The sequence below is a fragment of the Gymnodraco acuticeps genome, unplaced genomic scaffold (assembly GCF_902827175.1).
Source record: "Gymnodraco acuticeps unplaced genomic scaffold, fGymAcu1.1, whole genome shotgun sequence".
In the NCBI taxonomy this organism is placed as follows: Eukaryota; Metazoa; Chordata; class Actinopteri; order Perciformes; family Bathydraconidae; genus Gymnodraco; species Gymnodraco acuticeps.
The window spans coordinates 521,604-544,234 of record NW_022990567.1 but is presented as its reverse complement, the minus strand read 5'-3'; the positions used below and the strand labels follow the sequence as shown (position 1 = coordinate 544,234).

General features: G+C 42.6%; 1 pseudogene; it reads left to right on the top strand.

Moving 5' to 3' along the window:
• Nucleotides 1–5,397: 5,397 nt before the first annotated feature.
• Nucleotides 5,398–14,041, top strand: LOC117553779 (annotated as a pseudogene).
• The last annotated feature ends 8,590 nt before the right edge of the window (nucleotides 14,042–22,631 follow it).

Below are 22,631 nucleotides of genomic sequence, written 5' to 3'. Positions count from 1 at the left end.
GGCCAAAACTGAAATGAATCCAGTACTTGAAACATCATTGTAGGTATTTCTGTGCATGGATAATACATTAAAGAGTAGTGTTGTTAAGCCTGATTGCTGGACGATAAGGATATTAACATTATCTGTGATAATAGTAGAAATATCTTATTATTCAATACTTTATAATCTGAACATATTAATTAATTACTTTTGTTTAGTGCGAAAGTGTTAATCTGATCTGGCAAAAATATATGAATCACCACTATTCAACACATGTCTGGTCATTGGAAATATAAAGACAGTCATTAATTGTACATCTGTAAACATCAAGATATAAATCAATTAAAAGTTCATCTTTGTACGAGAGCTGGAAGAACATGTCCTTCAGTCTTTCTGACTCGTTCTCCTCCTTTCTTTATGACGAGTGTCTGGTGTGTGTAAAGGCATCCTGATACTGTAGATTAGGCACTGAGGTGCTGATTGGCTCAAAACTCTTCTTCATCAGAGCGCCATATTTCAACTCCCCAATTGCTCTGCTTTTGTGTGGCTCATTCAGTGAGCACTGTAGTTGATCCCCCCCAGTGAAATGGAGGCTCATCTGCCTGCATTCCTTCTGCTATCTGCTTGAGAGCAGTGCCCCTGCGTATTCCAAGTGGCGCATCCAGGTCTCCCCCGTGATGGGAGAGGTTAGGAAGACATCTGCTCCTCCAAGAAACAAGGAACCTTGTATGAAGCCTCTGAAGTCCTCGCTCGCCCGCAGGGTTGTCTGCCTGAGCCCACCGAGCAGAATGGTGAAGAAGCATCCCATCTCCTCAGATAGTTGAAGATTAGAATCCTCTCATCTCGAACGACCTCGTGCCTCCTTGCCCGTGGCTGGGGGTGCCCTCTGCAGCCGGAGAGTGTGACCCTCTCTCTCTGACCCTTGGCCTTCAGAGCTGTCCTAGTTATTGGTTTAACACTTGATAGGGATGTTTTCCTGAGTGCAGACAACTCAAAGTAATGGAATTAGCACATTATAATTTAATTACAAAAATAGGATAGGCCACTCAGAATTATTTGGGAGCCTTCCTTGACACATGCACATGCATAAATGTAAGGTTTGTGTTAGTCATTTAACATGCAAGAATCATATACTCATCAGTCCAAAGCAGAGAAATGTTATTGTAATTTAAAGGTGAGCTAGTCCCTGTGGATATCACCCCTTCTCAATGATTCTAAATGTTATATTAAGTTCACCATTTACCGTTTGATAACATATTAGTTATCAGAAATATTTTCCTCTTCCATAAAACAGGTTTGAGAAATAAATGTTCCAATATAAAATCAATTACCAATATAATTGACTCTTCCCTCCCTTTTCTTACATATGTCACATATGAAATAATAACTTAGAGTCTATTTAAGCATGGTATAGATCTTATTACTCGAGGAAGACTCAGTATCACCTGTGTGCAGCTTACAAAAACTATTGTGAGAACATATATTATGCCGGAAATGTATACTTTTGTTGAAGAACAAAGCATATCTGATTTGGAGTAAAAACTTCATCCCCTTAACATCTGTGTTACCACTGAAGGCATAGCATGAATGATATTGGGTGCCTGAGGGTGTCACTACTGAGAAATGTCAAACAAATTCAAAACCTTACATTTGAAAACAGGTTTGCATTCTGAGGGTTCCAAAGTAACTGTGTATGCTTGTATGGCACTTCCGTCCCGAGCAGCACACACAGAGGAAATCAGCCAGGACTGAGTCCCCAGACACTGATCCCCTGGGTTTATTATCCCCAAATGTTCATTAACCAAAACGAAACGCAGCCACTCAGTTTCACAGGTAATTTTTAGGATACCGTCAATCACAGATTCTGGTAAGGCAATGTCCAAATGTAGATTTGAAAATCACATTACCAGCTCTGAAGATTTGTTGGTATCCTGCGACAACGCCAAATTGTAAGGGAAACTTCTGTGTAGCAATGCATTGGGAGTCACCGACTCAGGAAGGAGACACGGTAGAGCAGGAGCTTTGATGTCAAACACTGGATGTTTATTTGGAGTTACGGCCGAGAGATTCACATCACAAGTCACAGCAGCCACGGTCTGACTGCACGGGTGGTTTGCCACGTATATTCTGGAGCGCCTCTCTCTTGTTAGCCCATTTAACTGGTTTCACAGAGAGTAATCAACATATTTTGATAAGATAGCTTTAGACAGTTGGGCACACTGAGTTACTTGCGTCCGTCACTTATGGCCTCGAAGATGTCATACCTTGGAGTCCATAAGCAACAAAGAAGGAAGTGTCCCAGTGCACCCACAACAACAGACCATCTGTGACCTAGTGTTGACCGGTCACAGAATGGGAACAATAACATTATGGCTCAAGCAGCCTATGTCCTTAAAGGAGATAAACAGACGTCAGGGTTGGTCCTGTACGTCATATCTAGGAGTCTAGGACAATTATTTCCCTAACACACAGAATATTTTGCCAGTAGTGCTGTGGAACATCCAGGTGCTCTTTTGCAAACTTCAAACGTGCAGCAATGTTTTTCTGGACAGCAGTTGCTTCCTCCGTGGTGTCCTCCCATGAACTCCATTCTTGTTCAGTGTTTTACATATCGTAGATTCGTCAACAGAGATGTTAGCATGTGCCAGAGATTTCTTTAAGTCTCTAGCTGACACTCTAGGATGCTTCTTCACCTCATTGAGCATTCTGCGCTGTGCTCTTGTAGTCATCTTTACAGGACGGCCACTCCTAGGGAGAGTAGTAACAGTGCTGAACTTTCTCCATTTATAGACACTTTGTCTTACCGTGGACTGATGAACATCAAGGCTTTTAGAGATACTTTTGTAACCCTTTCCAGCTTTATGCAAGTCAACAATTCTTAATCGTAGGTCTTCTGAGAGCTCTTTTGTGCGAGGCATGGTTCACATCTGGCAATGCTTCTTAAGAATAGCAAATTCAAAAACTGGTGTTATTTTTTATAGGGCAGGGCAGCTATTAACCAACACCTCCAATCTCGTCTCATTGATTGGACTCCAGGTTGGCTGACTCCTGACTCCAATTAGCTCTTGAATAAGTCTTTAGCCTAGGGGTTCACATACTTTTTCCACCCTGCACTGTGAATGTTTACATGGTGTGTTCAATAAAAACATGAAAACATATAATTGTTTGAGTGGTATTAGTTTAAGGCAGACTGTGTTTGTCTATTGTTGTGACTTAGATGAAGATCAGAACACATTTTAATGACCACTTATGCAGAAATCCAGGTAATTCCAAAGGGTTCACATACTTTTTCTTGCAACTGTATTTGTCCTTGTTCAGGCCTGTTTAGGTAAAACAACCTCTGTTAAAGGGCAACATATGAAAACTATAAGTGCTGCTGAAAAGCCTTCACTGGTTCAGAGGATCTGCACAGCACAACAAACAGCGTTGTTCTGAAACGACTAAGCATAGTCACACAGAATCTCAGTCAAGATGTTTGCTATTAAAAAAAAAAAAAAAACCATAAAGCTTAAAAAGATGGGGAACAAATGAGCAAAACAAGATTATTTCTAACTAGAGAATGCAATTCCTGAAGAAATTGCTAGTGGGAATGCTTTATGCTGAAAAAGCTGACACTGAAATTGCTATGCTGAAATGTAATGTGTAAGAAGAAGTGAAGAATTTAGATTGAAATGATTGATGAACACTGGGGGCTTGAATGTGTGATGAGAGAAGAAAATAAAGTAAAAAGGTTTGGAAAAGCAGGCAGAATATTTGACTGCAAACTTTTGAATTAAGTTGATGGCGAATGATCTTGTCGCCATGACAACAGCATTTGATGACATCCCATAATACGCTTAGATGCGTTGATGGCTGCATCGTTACCAAACCTGTGAAGTTTTGGGCCGTTTGGAGCATTTTCACTAAAGTTATGAGAAAAACCGTGTTTCATGGTGAGCATTGTGTTGCCATGGCAACGGCATTTGTAGAAATCTCAAAACTGTCCCGTAGATGTCTTCACGGCTGGACTGTTAGCACACATGTGAAGTTTGAGCACTTTTTGAACATTTTCATAGGAGTTCATGTAAAGCGACATCGTCTTTTATTGCGAAGGATGCGTGCGTTTCCATGGAAACGGCATATGATGACACCCATAATTGACATAGAAGCTGATATCGGATATCGGTGAATATTCAAAGCGTAACAGGCGGAATAATAAAGAATTTTGTTCGTAGAAGAACAGATAGTTGGAATGCTGTTAACAGCATTCCCACTAAATCATCCACCCACCTCCTTCTCTGAAAATCATATACTGATCCTAGAAAAACATAAAACAGGTAAAGCATATTGGCCATTTAAGGACATGTCTGGCTTGTCAGGGCAAGTTCTGCTGTGTTGGGTTTAGATTAGGGTATTTGGGCATCCTCCAAACCAGCATGACTTTGTCAATGATGATTATTTGAATAAAAGTTACATATAAATACAGAATAAAATAAATACATCTTGTCAGCGCTGGGCATGGGCTCTCTCTAATAGTAAAGTGACGTATGGTAGAAGGAGGGAAGCATCTGAAAAACGTTATAAACCAGTGAGAACACACAGTACAGTTTTGCCCACTTGGTGACAGTTGATGATGGAGATGTCTCTTATTGGTCTGATACTGTCTATAGCTTTGTGTGAGCTGAAGTCAGTTCTTGTTCTGAATAGTTTTGGGGATGGTGTGAAACAAGCAGCTGGGCTTACGGGGATAGGACTGCTGCTGTGCTTGCACTAATGCTTCATATGTGACATGTAAGCTACAAGGTACCAACTCGTCAACCTGCATTCTCTCTGGACGGTGACTATGTTATTGGGGGTGTTTTCTCCATACACTCCAACTTGCACACAGTGAAGCATAACTACACCACCATGCCCGAGCCACTAAGCTGCGCAGGGGAGGTTAGTACAGGGAGATTTTGGCTAGAATGTGGGAATATACAGTATATTGATGTGTATATTGTAAATGTGTGTTGCAATTACTGTTGTGTATGTACAAACTTTTAAAAATAATAATCATTTATAAATCTTTCAGTTTTTTACATAATGTGGATTTATTTTTTCTATTTCATAAAAGTTAATAGTTTAACTGGTATACATACTTAACCATTCGTTGAATGGACAGAAGTTAAAGTTAGGATTTATTGGACCATTGAATCAATTCAGCAGCAAAGTTATTGTGAAAATTGGACATATTATATCTAATCATGTGTTTGGGTTTTTGACGGATGACATTCCCATTTGCCTACAGAGATGCTATTCGTTTATTATCTAGACCAATATATTTGAATTTCAGTCATCTTGTAGCCTATCACAAATTATTTTTAAATCTTAAAGTTTTAAACATTAACAACGATGTCTGTGTGCAGCATCAACTCCCGTGGACTGCGCTTCTCACGTGCAATGGTCTTCGCCATCGAGCAGATTAACAACAGCACGGAGCTGCTTCCGGGGATCAAGCTTGGTTATGAGATCTATGACTCATGTGCCTCTGTGTCCGTGGCGGTTGCATGTTGCATTTCAGCTTTCTGGAGGACTGGACCCGGGTTCAACACCGGCGACAATGCGCAGAGCTGGTATGGTGATGGCCGTTGTTGGTGCGTCTGCGGTCCAGTCGTTTCTTCCATCAGTATGTCGCGAATCATCGGGCCCCTTCAACATACCTCAACGTAAATATTGAGAATTTATTTGCAAACTGTGTTTGAGTCGATTACTTGTTTTGCCTCTGTTCCCGTTAATAACTGTCGTTTTCTTTAGGTGAGGCACTTTGCCACGTGTGCCATGTCCTGTCTGATAAGCAGCAGTTACCCAAGTTTCTTCAGAACAATCCCGCGATGATCAAGTCCAGGCTGACGCGCTGGCACAAGCTGGTAAAACACTTTGGCTGGGACTTGGATAGGTGCTGTCCGGTCGGATTCTGACTTATGGCAACAATGGCATGGCGTCTTTCCTGCATGCAGCACGTAAGAGGGGATCTGTGTGGAATACTCAGAGTCTTCTATCGGACCCACCCACGTAGCCGGATCCAGAGAGTAGCTGACGTTCTCCGCAGGTTTCTATATCACTAATTCTCCTTTAGTTCCCTGTGCTGATTACTGACCTTCTGCACAGACAAAACAAAACAAGTTCTAAAGTGATGGAAAATGTTTTTATTACAACAGGAATGTGTCAATATATCTGTTGCTCATCTCTTATGTTTTGTTTTTCTTCATACTTACAGTATGACTTGTAATGTATAAAATACATTATACTCATATATTATAACTATGTTTTTATATGTCATTGAACGTCCCTCCAGGTCAACGGCTAAGGTTGTTGTGGCATTTACTTCCATCGGAAGATATGAGAATTCTGCTGGAGGAGCTGTCACGCAAGCCTTCTCCACCTCGCCAGTGGATAGGTAGTGAGTCCTGGGTGACCGACCCAGACTTGCTGAGGTTCAGCTTCCTTGCTGGGAGGCCATCGGATTTGGCATTGAAAAATCTGTCATCCAGGTCTGAGGGACTTCCTGCTGGATCTCTCTCCGTCTAAAGTGGCTGAATCCCCATTGCTTACCATGTTCTGGGAGGAAGCATTCAACTGCAGGCTGGTAAAAAGTGAGAAAGTTGTGCCAATTTTAAACATACATGACACTCACGGTAGTGTCTTGATTGTGTTCGGTTTTTATTTTCTGTCAAAGTGTATCTCCCTGAATTTATCAGCCTGTTAAAGACCAAACCCCAGATTTGGACTGAAAGGGAATCTAATATTTGTAATGACATACATGAGGCGGACATAAGGTGCATCTCGGTGAATGATCTTACATTGTGATGTTCAGGTCATGTTTATTAACAATGCTGTCTAATATATTGTAAAACAACATACATGTACATTATTCTACTTAGGCTATTATGCAGTGATTCCAGACTGTTTATTTGTTTAGTTGAAAGCTATTTATTCCTCTATGCACAACAATTTAGGGAAAGTCTCCCTTTAAAAATGGTCATAAAATAACTGCTAAAAAAAATAGTGGCTGAATCCCCATTGCCTAACCATGTTCTGGGAGGAAGCATTCAACTGCAGGCTGGTAGAAAGTGAGAAAGTTGGTGCCAATTTTGAAACATTCATGACACTGAGAGTATGTCTTGATTGTGTTGCCCAAATGATCAGCCTCTTAAAGACAAAACCCTGTTTGCTATCCTGCTTATCTAAAACATATAGTGCAGAGTTAAAATATATGTAAAATAAAACACATATAAAATGTCAATATTTGTTGACAGGTTTTCAGTAATTGTAAAATAAAGAAGATGAACTGTAAACAGGGAAATGTAGTAAATGTATGCTTTATGAGAAGTAATATATACACGGTATATGTACATACATAATGTAGATGAGTTAAAAAGTAAGTACAATAATTTAAAATAAGTGACAGTATAAAAGTCCTGACTTCAAGGTCAGCAGTCTTATTGCCGTAGTGAATCAAGCGTGCGGCCTATGTGTGTACCGTCTACCAGACAGCAGAGGCAGAAAGTTTTATTTCTAGTGTGATTAAGGGTTTCTGATGATCCTGTACTGCTGGTTCTAGTGTCCATCATGATCATTATAAACAGGGCAAGTCAGTATTAAATACAAGGAATACATGTTTGCCTAATTCAATTGTAAGTATTTGTCCGATGACTCATTTGTGTAAATGTGAGCTGCTGACATTTGAAAATAAATAAATAACGTAAAAACAGATAGACATGTCGGCTTGCATGAAATTTGATGTAAAGTAAGAATAAATCTCAACACTACAGATTTGTTTTTTATGCCATGCTTTGTTTGGCAGGTTAAATAACACAATACAAAGATAACAATGATGAATGTAATCGTCATGGCTAAAAACACCTCCCTCTGTCTCTGTGTTTTTAGGTGAAGCCACAGACAGGAGGTGTGTGATGGAACTGAAGATATAAAGATGCTCCAGAACTCATACACTGACACATCTCAACTTCGAGTCACTAACATTGGCGTACAAGGCTGTCTATGCAATAGCGCATGCCATTCATAACGCAGTGTGTCAGAAACTGATTCTATCTACACAGTGTGATAAGTTCACTAAGCTAGAGGCCAAAGAGGTCAATACAAATAATGTTTTGAACTCCCCAATGTTTTTTCAGCTGCACATCTCTTTTATACATTTTAATGCTCCTTTTATTTTAAATTATCTCTTTATCCCCTTCACTGTCTTCCTTTACTTCATCCCTAGGTTCTTAATCAGCTGAAAAAAAGTAAATTTTTCCCAAAATGGTTATGATGTGTCATATTGATGCCAACGGGGATCCTGTGGCCACATATGAGCTGGTAAACTGGCAAAGAAATGAGAGTGGCAGCATTGAGTTGGTGACTGTGGGCAATACGATTCATCACTGCCGGTGGGCCAGGAGTTCCTTATCAACAGGAACCTCACCTGGGTGGAGGGTGGCACAAAGGTGAGGAGCCCCAAAGCAATAGTTTAACATATTACATTTTCATATTGTTATGACAACAAAGAGGAGACACACCATGTCGATGGTTAGCAAAATATGTTTATTTAGACAAACAAATCAAATCAAAACAGTAAAGTATGACGTGTGGATGTCAGTGGTATCAGTAATGTAAATGCAGGGTGAGGATTGATGGACATTATGTGGTGAGAGTGTTGAAGTGCACAAAGTAAACAACTGAAGAAACTCATAATATACATCTCAACAAAAACGGATGAGCCTGCAGGGAGAAGCAGAGAGAGAGCACAGAGAGGAGCATAGAGGATTACATAGCTATAGGGCACCGGACCCAGGTGCCCTGAGTTACTGCAATCAGTGCAATAACCACAGCACAGAAAGGACAGCCACCTCCTCTCTACTGATGAACCACAGGGGCATCACAGCCTACCCCCCCTTAAGACGGGGCCCCAAAGGATCTGGCTCTACAGATTGCCAACGGCCTGGAAACCACCACAGGCGGTGGCGACACCACCGCCTACACAGCACTATCAGCAAGATCGTTGCCCAAAACCATCTATACCCCATCAAGTGGCAACACGGGACGCACGCCGAAGGACACAACTCCCTGTACCGGCTCACATTCCAGCACTACTGTATGACGTCACACAGGAATCAAGCCCATCTCCATGCCCCTCATCAGCACAAAATCCCCAGTCTCTGTCTGACGAAAAAGGCAACACTGACTCAACAATAAATGAGTATCTAGGTGCTGTGTCACGCAACACCTTAATCGGAACATACTTGTCACTACGAACCAGTGACGTGCGGTGAGGTTCATGGCTGGTGAGGCACTGACTCTTTCAGAGTCAGATTTACAAATATTATATGTTGACCTTAATCGAAATATTCGGTTATTTTCAAAAGCTTTTTTAGTCTGATGCTTCGATTCATTTTAAACAGACCGTTCAACAAAAGGATACCCAAAATCTAAATATTGGATTGTTCTTCTTAGTAAGATCCCATTTTCATTACAATTGTGGTCTTACCTTGACTTGAAGATGAAGTCCATCCTATCCTTCTGGACAACAATCTCTATTACTTCTTTGTAAAAGTCCTCCTTATCTTCCTCTAGTTTCAAAAGTCTAGTTTGTTGCTACTGTCTCTGCGTAGAATAACAGTAGCAACAAGAACCTGTGGGCTCACTTGCGCCCAGAGGTTATGGCTGCCTCCCCTGGTGCTTTGTTCATTGCCGTTGTATGATGAGACCAGCGAGCCTAAATATAATATATATATGAAATAAGTTATTTAGAGACACTGGCGATGGCGAGGATACATGTAATAAAGGGACCTACAAACATTTCATTGGTGACATAAAGTGAGATGGTGCAGGCATGCGCTTAGGGCCCGCTTTCCAGCCAGTTTATGTGGGGTGACGAATTCTGAGATGAGGCAGAGCTCATCTGTGCCTCACCTTACCCCACAGTAACTGGCTTGAGCGCGCTCACAGTGCCCGCGTTAAATTAGTGCCCGCGCTCCAGCCAGTTACTGTGGGCTTACGAGAGGCAGAGCTCGTCCCTGCCTCACTTCTCATCGCTACCCGTAGTTGTAGCGGAGCTCGGCAAATTTGCTGATTTTGACTATAAAAAGCGATTGGAATCATACATAAATCACATTTACAACACAGATCAGTGGAGACATTTTATTATATTTAGTTTTTCTTTAGTTGTTTTTCCGTTACATTGGAGTATGACAGTTGAGGCTCTGCCTCCCCTGACTGCACGTCGCTGCTACCGACCATTGATACAACGGCTCCGTTATGAACGGCTCAAAAACAGAACTCACATCCAAGTCGGCACAAACCAGCTTCTTATCAGGCACCATGCCCGATCCTACACCCTGCGGCTTTTTAACCAAAACGGCCGAACAACACATGGCTGGAGCATGCGATGAAGAACGAGGCTTCCCCTCAGGTTCCAGCAACGGACTGCTCCTTCCAATGACCCTCTGCTCGGCAATAATGACATTGGCCCACTCTGGCGCCCTCGGATCGCCCCGGACCTGCAAATCTACGGGAGGAGCCTGGTGAACACTTTGCACCACCGCGGAAATAGCCACCATCTTCTCCACGTCTCCAATCACCCCTCGACCACTTCTCTGTAAAACTGAAAACTGCCCTTATGTGTCAACACAAAATCGTCCGCTAGTTCAGCAGCTCTAAGCGCGGTGGAAGGTTTCTGCTCATTTACATAAGTGGCCACACGCTGAGGGATAACATCTTTAAATTGTTCCAATACAATGAGTTCACAAAGACCGTAAAAACTGGCAACCTTTGCTGCCGCGCACCACCGCTGAAAATGAGAAGTCAAATCACGGATAAACTCCACATGTGTCTGCTTATCCCCCTTGACCCAACTTCTGAACTTTTGACGATACGCTTCAGGAACCAGTTTGTATGATTTTAACACTGCTGATTTTACTCTAGCATAGTCCAAAGCATTTTCGCCACAAACAGCTGAATAGGCCTTCTGTGAGTACACACTGAAGTAACAGCACTCTGTCCGAATCTGACCAGTTCCTTGCCTCTGCTATGCGTTCAAATAGAGTAAAAAAAAATGCAGGGTCACGCTCATTAAACTTTGGCACTAACCGCAAGTAAGAAATAATATCGCCATTACCTGATGCCGACCTATCAGAACCATCCTCCACCGGAGCAATCTTGCCCTCTCCAATCAGCCGTAATCTAGCATATTCCATCTCACATTTCATCTTTTCCACCTCCAGAACCTTCTCCACCTTCTCCACCTCTAAACGCTTATCTACCTCCTGCTGCTGACCCCTCAACTTCTCCTGCTCCAACCTCAACTCCAACTGCAACCCCTTCTGATTAAACTGCATGGCCAAAAGCTACTTTTGCTGCTCGAGCGTCAAACCAGCTGTCTGAACCACTACCGGCACGACCCCTGCCGCACCAGACTCACTCTTCTGCAACACCCCCTGCTCAAACAAAGATGACAGCTTTAATCTCATGTTTCTGCTTGCTCACTAGCAATTTCATAATGCTCTGCTATTTCGACCAACTGCGCCTTCTGGCAATCATCTAAGAAAGACACTGAGGGCGCATCCACAGACGCCGACAAAGAAGCCATAATATATTGTCTATACCCAATCAGAAAGCAAAGTATTAAACTGTCAACACGCATGGGCAAAAAACAAAACCCAACAGAGAATTTCCCCCCTAACTGCCTAACCAAAATCGTACTAATCTCTAGTCTTCATGTGGTTTGCGGCAGGTAATTACGCACTGGAACCCGTCGGAGTTATGGAGCGACCTGCACGCAGGTAACACCAAGAAATCACGCTGATGTTCCCCCGAGACAGCTGTCCGAAAACAGCTGACACTAACGATGTCGCCACAACACTATGAAAAAAACAAACAGATGCAACCCAAGGGGAAACGCCACTTAAGCCTAGTGGGGAAAACTCTTTACAAAAGCGTAACAAGCAGCAACATCTTACCTTCTGATTGGCACACAAAACCTGACGACACTAAAGCTTCCTGAAACCCAAAAAACATGATGTGTCCCCCAAATAGCAGTGCCAAGCCAGCACACAGCTGGACCACATCAACTAATCAGCTGCTCAAATGATGCCATGGGCTCTGAGCACTACACAACATTTCTAGAAATAACCCGTCGGACGAGACCCCATTTTTTATGACCCGGCTCAAAAGGCCACAACAAAGAGAGACACCATGTCGATGGTTAACTAAATATGTTTATTTAGGACAAACAAATCAAATCAAAAACAGTAAAGTATGAGGTGTGGATGTCAGTGGTATCAGTAATGTAAATGCAGGGTGAGGATTGTATGGACATGTATGTGTGTGAGAGTGTTGAAGTGCACAAAGTAAAACAACTGAAGAAACTCATAATATACTCAACAAAACTGGGGTGCCTGCAGGTAGAAGCAGAGAGGCTTTAAATAGCTGCAGGGCACCAGACCCAGGTGCCCTGAGTTACTGCAATCACCACAGCACAGACAGGACAGCCATCTCCTCTCTACTGATGAACCCACAGGGGCATCACAATATCATTTTAAAGGGTATAGAGTCTTTAATTTTTATAAAGAGTTTAAGGTCTCTGAAATTGTTTATTCTGATAAATATTACGAGGGTACCTCATACAAATTCCAATGTTACAAATAATAAGAGAGTATTTTTAGTATGAAAGTTACGTTTATTATTTCAAATACACGTTTACTTACTTTTTATGGAGTGGAGAAAAGTGACACAATTAAAGATAATCACTTTCAGACTGCTGAAACTTACTTTAGCTGATTATTTTTACACAAAAACTGGATTGTATCGCCTTGGCAGTGCAGTTGACAATACAAACATGTAAAAGATACAAAGAAAAACATTGTGAAGAAAAAAACATGAATCTATCCTTTTATAATTTTAGCTTCAGAGCACACCTGTCTACATGTGAGTTAATTTGTATGTGACAGGTGCCTGTGTCAGTGTGCACTGACAGCTGTCCTTCAGGAACTCGTAAAGTGCTTCAGAAAGGAAAACCCATCTGCTGTTATGACTGTACACCGTGTCCCGAGGGAGAGATTAGCAATGCTACAGGTATTTGTTTTTCTAATGTATGTCTACAACATAAAATATAAATTCCAACTGCTTAAAGCTCTTTTCTTTTTTTCAGATTCCTTTGATTGTTTCCCTTGCCCCAAGGAATTCTGGCCTAATGCAGAGAGAGATACATGTCTTCCCAAACCTGTAGAGTTTTTTTCCTTCAACGAGGCCCTTGGAATCGTCTTGGCTGCTTTTTCAATCGGTGGTGCCTGTCTCACCATTATAACAGCGGCTGTGTTCTATCGTCACAGGAGCTCACCAATTGTCAGGGCCAACAACTCTGAGCTGAGCTTCTTGCTGCTCTTCTCCCTGACTCTATGTTTCTTATGTTCATTAACGTTCATTGGAGCACCCTCGGAGTGGTCCTGCATGCTGCGCCACACAGCGTTTGGGGATCACATTCTCCTCTGTATGTCTTGTGTTCTTGGAAAAACTATAGTTTTGACGGCCTTCAAAGCTACACTACCAGGTAGTAATTTGATGAAATGGTTTGGGCCTTCACAGCAAAGATTGACTGCAGTGTCTTTCACATTTATTCAAGTTTTGATATGTACTATTTGGTTAGTTCTTAGTCCCCCCTTTCCGATGAAAAACCTCACGACATACAAGGAGAGAATCATCCTTGAGTGTGCATTAGGATCAGCTTTGGGGTTCTGGGCTGTACTTGGGTATATAGGCTTACTGGCTGTCTTTGCTTTGTGTTAGCTGTCCTAGCTCGGAAACTACCTAATAACTTTAATGAAGCCAAGCTTATCACATTCAGCATGTTGATATTCTGTGCAGTCTGGATCACATTTATCCCAGCTATGTCAGCTCTCCTGGGAAATTTACTGTGGCTGTGGAGATATTTGCCATTCTGGCCTCCAGTTTTGGACTAATTACGTGTATATTCGCTCCAAAATGTTTTATTATTTTATTTAAGCCAGAGAAAAACACCAGAAAACATTTAATGAGCAGGGGTTTGTAGAAAACTGTAGATGGCTTTATAAAGCTTATATACTGTGCACATTCATATATGCTTTCCTTGTTGATTTAAATATTCATATTGGAGTTTCTTTTATGCTCAATATTTTACTAATTGTAATGTCATTTTGTGAATGTAATAATAATACCCTATTTTACAATACATTTTGATCAGTACTGAAAATATAACATAAAGTGAATAATAAAGTCAACATTCAGACCGTGTGTGGTACTTGATTAACATTTCCAAAAAAATATAAATACTGCATAATCATAAGAAAAGCTGGCTGAATTGCTATAACATTATTGCCAAAGACGAAAATACAACCATCCCATAGTCCACAAATCCTTCAACAAGTTCTTAAAATGTTTTTTGAATATTCTTATTATTATATTTCAAATATAACAATTTTCATAGATTGCATCTTTGTGGACACATAAGCATACGCACCATGCGTATGCTTATAAAATGCACATTACCTTTACAATATGATGTAGCCACCCGTAGGTGGTAGGTCTGGGGTTTGTGTGGTCTAAATAAATCTGATGTTACTGAATCATCTGAGACTTAAAAGGCAACTATTCAAAATAAAATGCAATTGTTCAAATGGAATTTCATTAAGTACATTTTGTATCATCCTTTAATGTATATTTTCAAAAGTAACCTGGAATTGTTCCAGTCTTAGTAATAGACACTTAACAACCTTTTAATACTATAGTTTGAAATTAATTAAATAATTAATCACTTTATTAATCAATCTCCAAACACATTTCACACGAGCCGTCCGTAGTTTTCACCTATGCAATTGTTTTTCGTTGTGATTGATTTAAACCAAATATGTTCACCGCTGGGTCACCAGACCCTCCTTTCACCCACACACTGACCTCCTTTTCCCCCTCTCTCTCCAAGTGAGGGTTCTTACCCTCATTACCTCTGCCCGCCCTACCACCTGTCCTCTGGACCCTATCCCTTCAACCTCCTTCAGACTATCGCTCCTGATATTCTACCATTTCTCACCCATTTCATCAACACTTCTCTAACTTCTGGTCACTTTCCAAAACAGTCTCAAGGAGGCAAGAGTAAACCCTCTCCTAAAGAAACCCACTCTCAACCCGTCTGATGTTATAAACTACAGGCCTGTCTCTCTCCTCCCGTTCCTGTCTAAAACACTCTAGAACGCGCTGTCTTTAAACCAACTCTCCTGTTATCTCCATTCAGAACAACCTTCCTCGATCCGCACCAGTCTGGTTTCAAGGCAGGTCACTCCACAGAAGCTGCCCTCCTTGCTGTCACTGAGGAACTGCCAACCGGCTAAAGCAGCCTCCCTCTCCTCTGTCATCATTCTTTTGGACCTGCCTGCTGCATTCGACACTAGGGCTGTGCATCTTCACTGGTCTCACGATTCGATTCGATTACGATTATCCTGTCAACGATTCGATTCAATTCGATATCCCGATGCATCCCGATGCATCCACGATTCATACCCAATGCGTTGCATCCTCAATTTTCTATATTACTGCACATGGCTTATTTTTCATCAATGCATACATGCAGTAAATACATATGAACTATTTTTATTATTTAGAAAGTGCTTCAGAAATCAATAACATAAATGTCTTGACATTCATTTATAAAACTAAAATAAATGAATTGTATAGGTCTAGCCTCCCTATATATCTGTGTGTGGAAATTGTTCCATCCTCAAAAACTAAAAAATAATGCTTCTGCAGTCTAGCTTGCAGCTTCTAGCAACGGTCTTCTGTTAAAAAAGGACACTGAAGGTGGCATCACACACAGTAGCGTGGGGTGGGGAAAAATGTAGGGGAAGCCAATGTTTTTGGGTCGGGGGGGGGGGGGGGGGTGGTCAATAACGTAACCAGATGAGTGATTACAGCGCCCAGGGTAACATTTTTACACACATTTGTATCATACAGATGCAGGACTTGTACACGCCTGTTATCTAAGCGACAGGTCCGCACGCACTCTCCAGCTGAAACTCTCTCGTCTTATTAATTTAAGCATTTTCTTATTAATTTATGCCAACCTCCCCCCACCAATGCAATACCAGCCGCTCAATGCGCAGTGCAGATTCGGTAATTAATAAATAAGAAGCATTCATTCACAAACTAAATCAGGAGACCTTTAAAGTTTTACGTTCACATCAAAGTATCAGTATGCGTTGTGTTGATAATGGACGAGACCCGCAGAGTCAGCGTAAAGTTGAGACGATCTCTGTTTAATGTCTGAATCTGATAACAGATAAAATGATCAGTTTTACATACATTTCCCTCAGTGACTCCTCTCATTGCTTGGAACGTTTACAAAAAGGGAAGAGGAAACGTGAGGGACACAATATATACAAAAAGTAAAATCACAAAGAAAGGAAATGAAAGTCCTCACAACAATAAACTCCTGAGCACAGCTCTCCGACCTTGCCAGGTATTTAACATTCAATAAAATGAAGAACACAGAATAAAATAATATAAAACACAGAATGTGTGTGATTATACAAAATTAAATTAAATAAACCCCACTGCATATTTACATCTGTTACACTAACACACACGGCAAGTGCAGCAACAGTCCTCGTCTCTGTAATTAGTTCAGTCCGTAGTCCAAAAGTAACACAAAAATATAAACAATCTCATCTATTCAGGTGATCGGGCCCTATATGGCATGCTATCTGCGGTGCTGATTTTCGGATAGCAGCACCCTGTGCTAATTAAACAACTGCAATAAAACAACTACTTCAGACTGAACACCTGCAGCTAAATCCAGGCAAGCAATGCACAATAACCAACAGAACCACATCAGAAATTGCACACATAGCTACACGGGCAGTTCAGGCAACAGGTATGCACAGAGAGAAAGGGGTGTGCATTTCACTCACCCTATTTGAAGAGGAAGGCCATCTCCTGTCTTTCATGGTAGCGAAGTGGTCAATAACAATGTCATAGAACTTCCCAGCGGCCTTTAGGTCCTCCACAACAACAGAGTCAATGGATATTGTGGCTAGGTTGACAAGTCTGTCCTGTCCACACGTGTTTCTCAGATATGTTTGATCCTTTTTAGACAGGAAAAGGAGCGCTCTGCTGATGTGCTGGTGGCTGGTATCGTGAGCATGAGCTGGAGCAGCTTGTAGACCTCGGAGAGTGTGCCCTGTAGGTCATCCTCAATAAGAAGCTGTATCAGCTCTCCTGGTGGCTTGTGAAACAACCTGTTGTTGTACAGCGTGTGCAGCTCATTCCTTAACTTCTGCTCATCAAAGAATGGATACGTGTTGATCAGCTGAGCTAGCTCACTGCTGGGAAATGCATCAGGGTTGCAGAACAATGTGAATGATGTGTGTTCCAGTATCCGAAAAAAGTGCAGGTGCTCCATATCTGCAAATCTTTGGGTCATGTGCAACACTATGCCGTCAACAATCTGGAAGTAAAGACGCCGGAAAAGACACAAACCGTTTCCTCGTCTCCTTCTTGGTGCTGGTTAACCCTTGCTCCAGGTCGTCCCAGCCGCGGCGACGTCGTTTAAGTCGGGGCACAGGATCGCCGACTGCTTTGACCGTGTCATCGAAATGCGACTGAATGTCTCATCTGTTCTTGTGGCTTTGAGAGCGCTGAGAGTGCTCATGATCCGATTTCCTTGCATTTTTTGATGTCCGCCGTCTTGCTTTGCAGAACCTGGAAGAGTGGTCTGTGAGGCCGAAAATGGACTGAAAGACCCCGAGCAGGAAGGTGAAGTCAAAATCCTCAAGTTTTTGCTTCAAGGAAGCACTCTGTGCAATGGTCTCTAATGTCCCATCCCGGCTCTGTCATTATCCTGTCAAAAGCGATACAGAGCGACCCGCGTCCTTCATGGATGGCGTGTACTGCGTGGCTTTTAAAATTCCACCTCACAGCAGAACCCCCTGGTACACGCACAGCTCGGATCACTTCAGACAGTAGTGCTGATCTCTTACATGAACGTGAGAAAAAATTGTGGAAGGCATCGAGATTGGGCAAAAACAACAGTTTTGGCTTGCTTGGATGTTGTTTGTGCCTTGTGCTAAAACCAAATTTAATTTGTGAGCATAGCAGTGGATGAATAGCGCATTGGGGTAGTATGCTTTCACTAAAGCCTGAATGCCACCGTGCTGTCCAACTCATGCCAGCTTGCTCCGTCATAAATCTGACAAATCAGTTTGTTTGTTGGGCTGTAGTTCCCGATGGCTCTCATGACAACTGATGGTTACAGCTTTTGCATCTCTTTCTAAGCTGACATCAAAAAAGCAGAGGAAACGTTCACACACACTGCCTTTTTCATTCACATATTGATTATGATAGTGAGTTGGCACTTATTGGAGATGTCTGATGTGTCATCCACTTGTACAGCAATGAAAGGAGGAAATGTGTATTTCTTATCAGTCTCATCCTGGATACAACGAGCTATGCTCTCAATTATGTCATTTGTATGGTGTTTGACATACCGCTGAAGACTGTTGACGATCCCAAGTGCTCCGCGAGTGCAGTGTCAAACTCTGCAAATGCACGTACCATCTCTACAAAATTGACCCTGTTAGAGTGCCAGCGGCCTCATTGTGTCCCCTGATGCTTGCTCTGACGTGCAAGCAGTGGTGTATGTGGGCGTTGGACGCGGGGGTACGCCGTACCCCCACTTATTTGGAGCACAATCTTTTTTTTAATAGTCTAATAAATATAAAATCATTGCCAGTGTTATCAGTTGCAAGTGTGTATTTGTTGTAATAATGACAAAAACATAATACATTTCACAGTAATTATAATACAAAATAAAAACGATTTCCTTAAAGAATTATGATTCATCATCACGCTCATGACTCCGCGGCGAGCTGGGGGTGTGTCACTGACACACCCACGGCGAGCCAGCTCACTGCCCGCCGATTTTGCGGTAGCTCTTTCCCTCAAGAATGCTAACGAAAAAGCTCTATAATGGCAGGCTAACATTTTTTACTTGACTTCTTTTCTAAAAAGAATATAATTCACAAGAAGAAAGAGGCTAGCAGCACCGAAGCTACAAGTGAAGTTGCTACTAGTATAGGCCTAATTCACCAGAAGAGCCGCCTAAAGACGTGGATAATGCTAGCACTAACGTCAACGTTAGCTGCGCTAGCAACGTTCCGCTGGCTAGCTCAAGCTCACCTTTCCCAGAGGTATGGACGGAGGAGATGTGGCGGAGGAAACAAGAGGCTACCCCGTGGATACACTGCAAAGCTGGGAAACTGGGCTGCAAAGTTTGTTCATCCATTTCGGATTTATCAGTCTTCAAAACGCAAGGTGTGTGTGTGTGTGTGTGTGTGAGAAAAGCAGCGCTGTCTGCTTATTTGCAATGTAGGCTAGACCTAATCAGAATAATTTCAAGTCCAGATCATCGTCGCTTAGTTGCAATACTGTAGTTTATGCAATTTAGGCCTATAAATTGTTTATGTAATTGTATATGCCAGTGTGTCCATGATTTTGAGTCTGTGTGTGTGTTGAGCGCAGCGCCGTCTACTTTTTGCAGTACAGCAACTATAGGACTAGCATGCCGGTAGTTTCTTTGGGCCTGTCTGCCCGTGTTGTGAGTGCACTTCGCACGTGCGCACTTGTGTGGCATTGTTTGGGATTACCTAATTAAATAGCGTCCCCCTAGTAAAAAAAATCCCCACTACACCACTGCGTGCAAGGTACAGGCAGCAATGATGAGTTTCCTCAGAATATCCCGGTTATTTTTTACTTGTTCGTTGTGCTTCTTTGTGCTAATGGTTCTTGCTACATCCAGAGCCTCGTCAATCCTGACGCGTCCAAAAAGCTTTAATTTCACAGCACAATCTATATGATTTTTAGATTTACCGTGCCTCTCAATTGCCTGTGACAGGTTGGCAAGGTCGATGAATCCTGAAGTTGCCCAAGGATTGTTCAGGGAGCACGAACCCTTGTCAAAAAGAAGACATGGCCAGCAAAATAGACGCTGAAGTTTAGCGCTTCCAGTTAGCCACTCCGTGCGGACATAATTGTCCTCATTGAACGTCCGATTAGATCCCTTATTCCTCTGTGTACACAGCTCGAGTGTGGGCGTTGTCCTGCCATCTGCTTTCATTTTTAGTTGCTGCTGTAGCAGAAGTTTAGTGAAGTTATGCCTTAATTAAGTACGCCAAATCTCCACCCTCCATAATGCTTCATTTGTTGATAATTTCTAACGGCGGTGATGACAGTTACAGTATTAAAATTGATGTTGATGTGATTGGATGGCAGTGTCCAATCAAATCGCCAGCCGCCAGCCGCCCCTGAATGGAAGCTAGAGGCGCTGGCTTCCCTGGCATGGCCCTGACCAATCACAGGTTGCAGGGGCATCACGTGGGCCTCATCTGATTGGTTAATCCCTCAATTGTTTTTCACCAAGGGAAACTAGATTCTGCTGGCCTCCTCTCGCAACAGTGAATGCAATCTACTGTTTCACCATGAAATCTAGAGGGGCGCTGTTTCACTCTTTGTAAAATACCCAATGAGAATGGGGGAGAGACGGAGAGACGGAGAAGACGGTCCGGCAGGAAACACACAGGAAAGTAGAATTACCAGTGGCGGCGGGTCATTAGGGGGCAGGTGGGGCACAGCCCCACCTAGTGTCAGAAGAAAGTATTACAAATAATGATTACAAAAAAATACTAAAAAATAAATAAAAAAACATATAAAATATATTTTAAGGTCATGTTTAATAATCTGATTCGTCTGTACATTTCTGTTTTAGTCTGTGTTCTTCTAATTAGTGTCTAGAGTGCCGTTTTGAGCTGTTTAGAGCCATGTGGGGACAAAACCCGATCCTGCCCCTCCCTCTCACAGTCTAAGTGAACGGTGATTGTAAAAACTACACTGCGCATGCCTCAGATTATTTTTCTATTGAATGTGTGTGGCAAAAAAATAATGACCGTAGGGCATAGTGCTCCCATCCCCACCATACGTCATCTCACATAATTCAGAATTGATTGGCTGTAAGTACTCACGTGTGCAGTGCTGCGAAACGTCACGTGTAGTTTGAAGAGAGACGAGAGAGCAGCATATAGCTAACATCACCAGCGATTAAAAGAAGTAAAAAACTGAAAGAAATGAATGAAGTTGACCATTTACTGGAGCACACATTTGAGACACTTAGGTCTCTGAGAGAAACTGGAGGTAAAGCGCCTCGGTGCCCACCATCCACCGGATTTCCAAATGGTCCAGACTGCGGGCAAAGTTAAACGTGGGTTTAACGCTGAGTGGTTTGCTAAAAATAAATGGCTAACGGCAAGCATCCAGAAGAATTCCCTCTTTTGGCTTTCCTTGCCTGCTTTTTTGGTGAAGATCAAGGTACTTGGTCGAGGACAGGTTACAAGGACTTAAAGCATCTTTCGGAGAGGACAATGAAGCATGAGAGCAGCAACAGTCATTTGGAAAATGCCGTAAAATTGGGATTACTTGGAAGGGTGAATGTTGCAGCTCAGATTGACAGCGCCTACAGACGCGGCATTGATTATCATAATAGGAAGGTGGAAGAAAACAGGTACGTGCTTGGTCGGATCATCACCTGTATTAAACTGTGTGGGAAATGTGAGACAGCACTGCGGGGCCACAACGAGTCGGCGGACTCTCTGAATCCAGGGATATTCAGGTCAATTTTCGAGACAATGTGTGAGGGCGATTCCAGGCTTCAACGGCACTACGAAGCTCAGCTTGTTTTCAAAGGGACATCAAGCACCATACAGAATGAACTCTTGGACTGCATGTATGATGTGTACAGGGAGGAAATAGCCAAGCAAGTGGACAACACATCATTTGTTGCCGTTCAGGCCGACGAGACAACCGATGTCTCCTGTAAATCGCAAATGGTGATTGTGCTGCGATACATTATGCCTGACCTCACAGTTACAGAGCGTGTTTTGGGAGTTGTGGAAGTAAAGGACAAAACTGGTTTAGGTCTCTCTAACAGCATCAAGGCTGTTCTGGAACCCCTGAAGCTGAAAGAAAAGCTAATCGCTCAGACCTATGACGGGGCGGCCGTCATGAGCGGGTAACGTGCGCGGGGTACAGACGGTGATGAAGGAGACGTACCCAAACGCTCAGTTTGTTCACTGCTACGCCCCACCAACTGAACCTGACCCTGCAGCAACTGTGTTCAGCAAGGATGAGCATCCTGAAGGTGTTTTTTGCAGATCTAACTGCTTTTTCCACTTTTTTCTCCGGTGCTCCAAAACGTGTTGCAGCTCTTGCAGAGGCAACACAGAGACGCATCCCACGGCCACCGGCTGTGAGATGGAACTTTAAAAGCAGAACTGTGAACGCGGTTTGGGAGACCCGAGATGCACTACTTCAGTGTATGAAGCATATACGCGCACAACCAGGATGGGATGCGGTCACCATAGTGAGGCATACGGCCTGTCAAAGAAACTGCGGGACCGAGCATTTATGCAGCTCCTGGAGTTTTTTTCGTTGCTTATGCCAGAAGTGGATGTTCTATACAACACTCTGCAAAAACGAAGCATCAATGCACCTGGGATCAACAGCGCGCTCTGCCGTTTCAAGGAAAATGTTCAGAAAATGAGGCAGAAAACTGATGCATTGGCCGC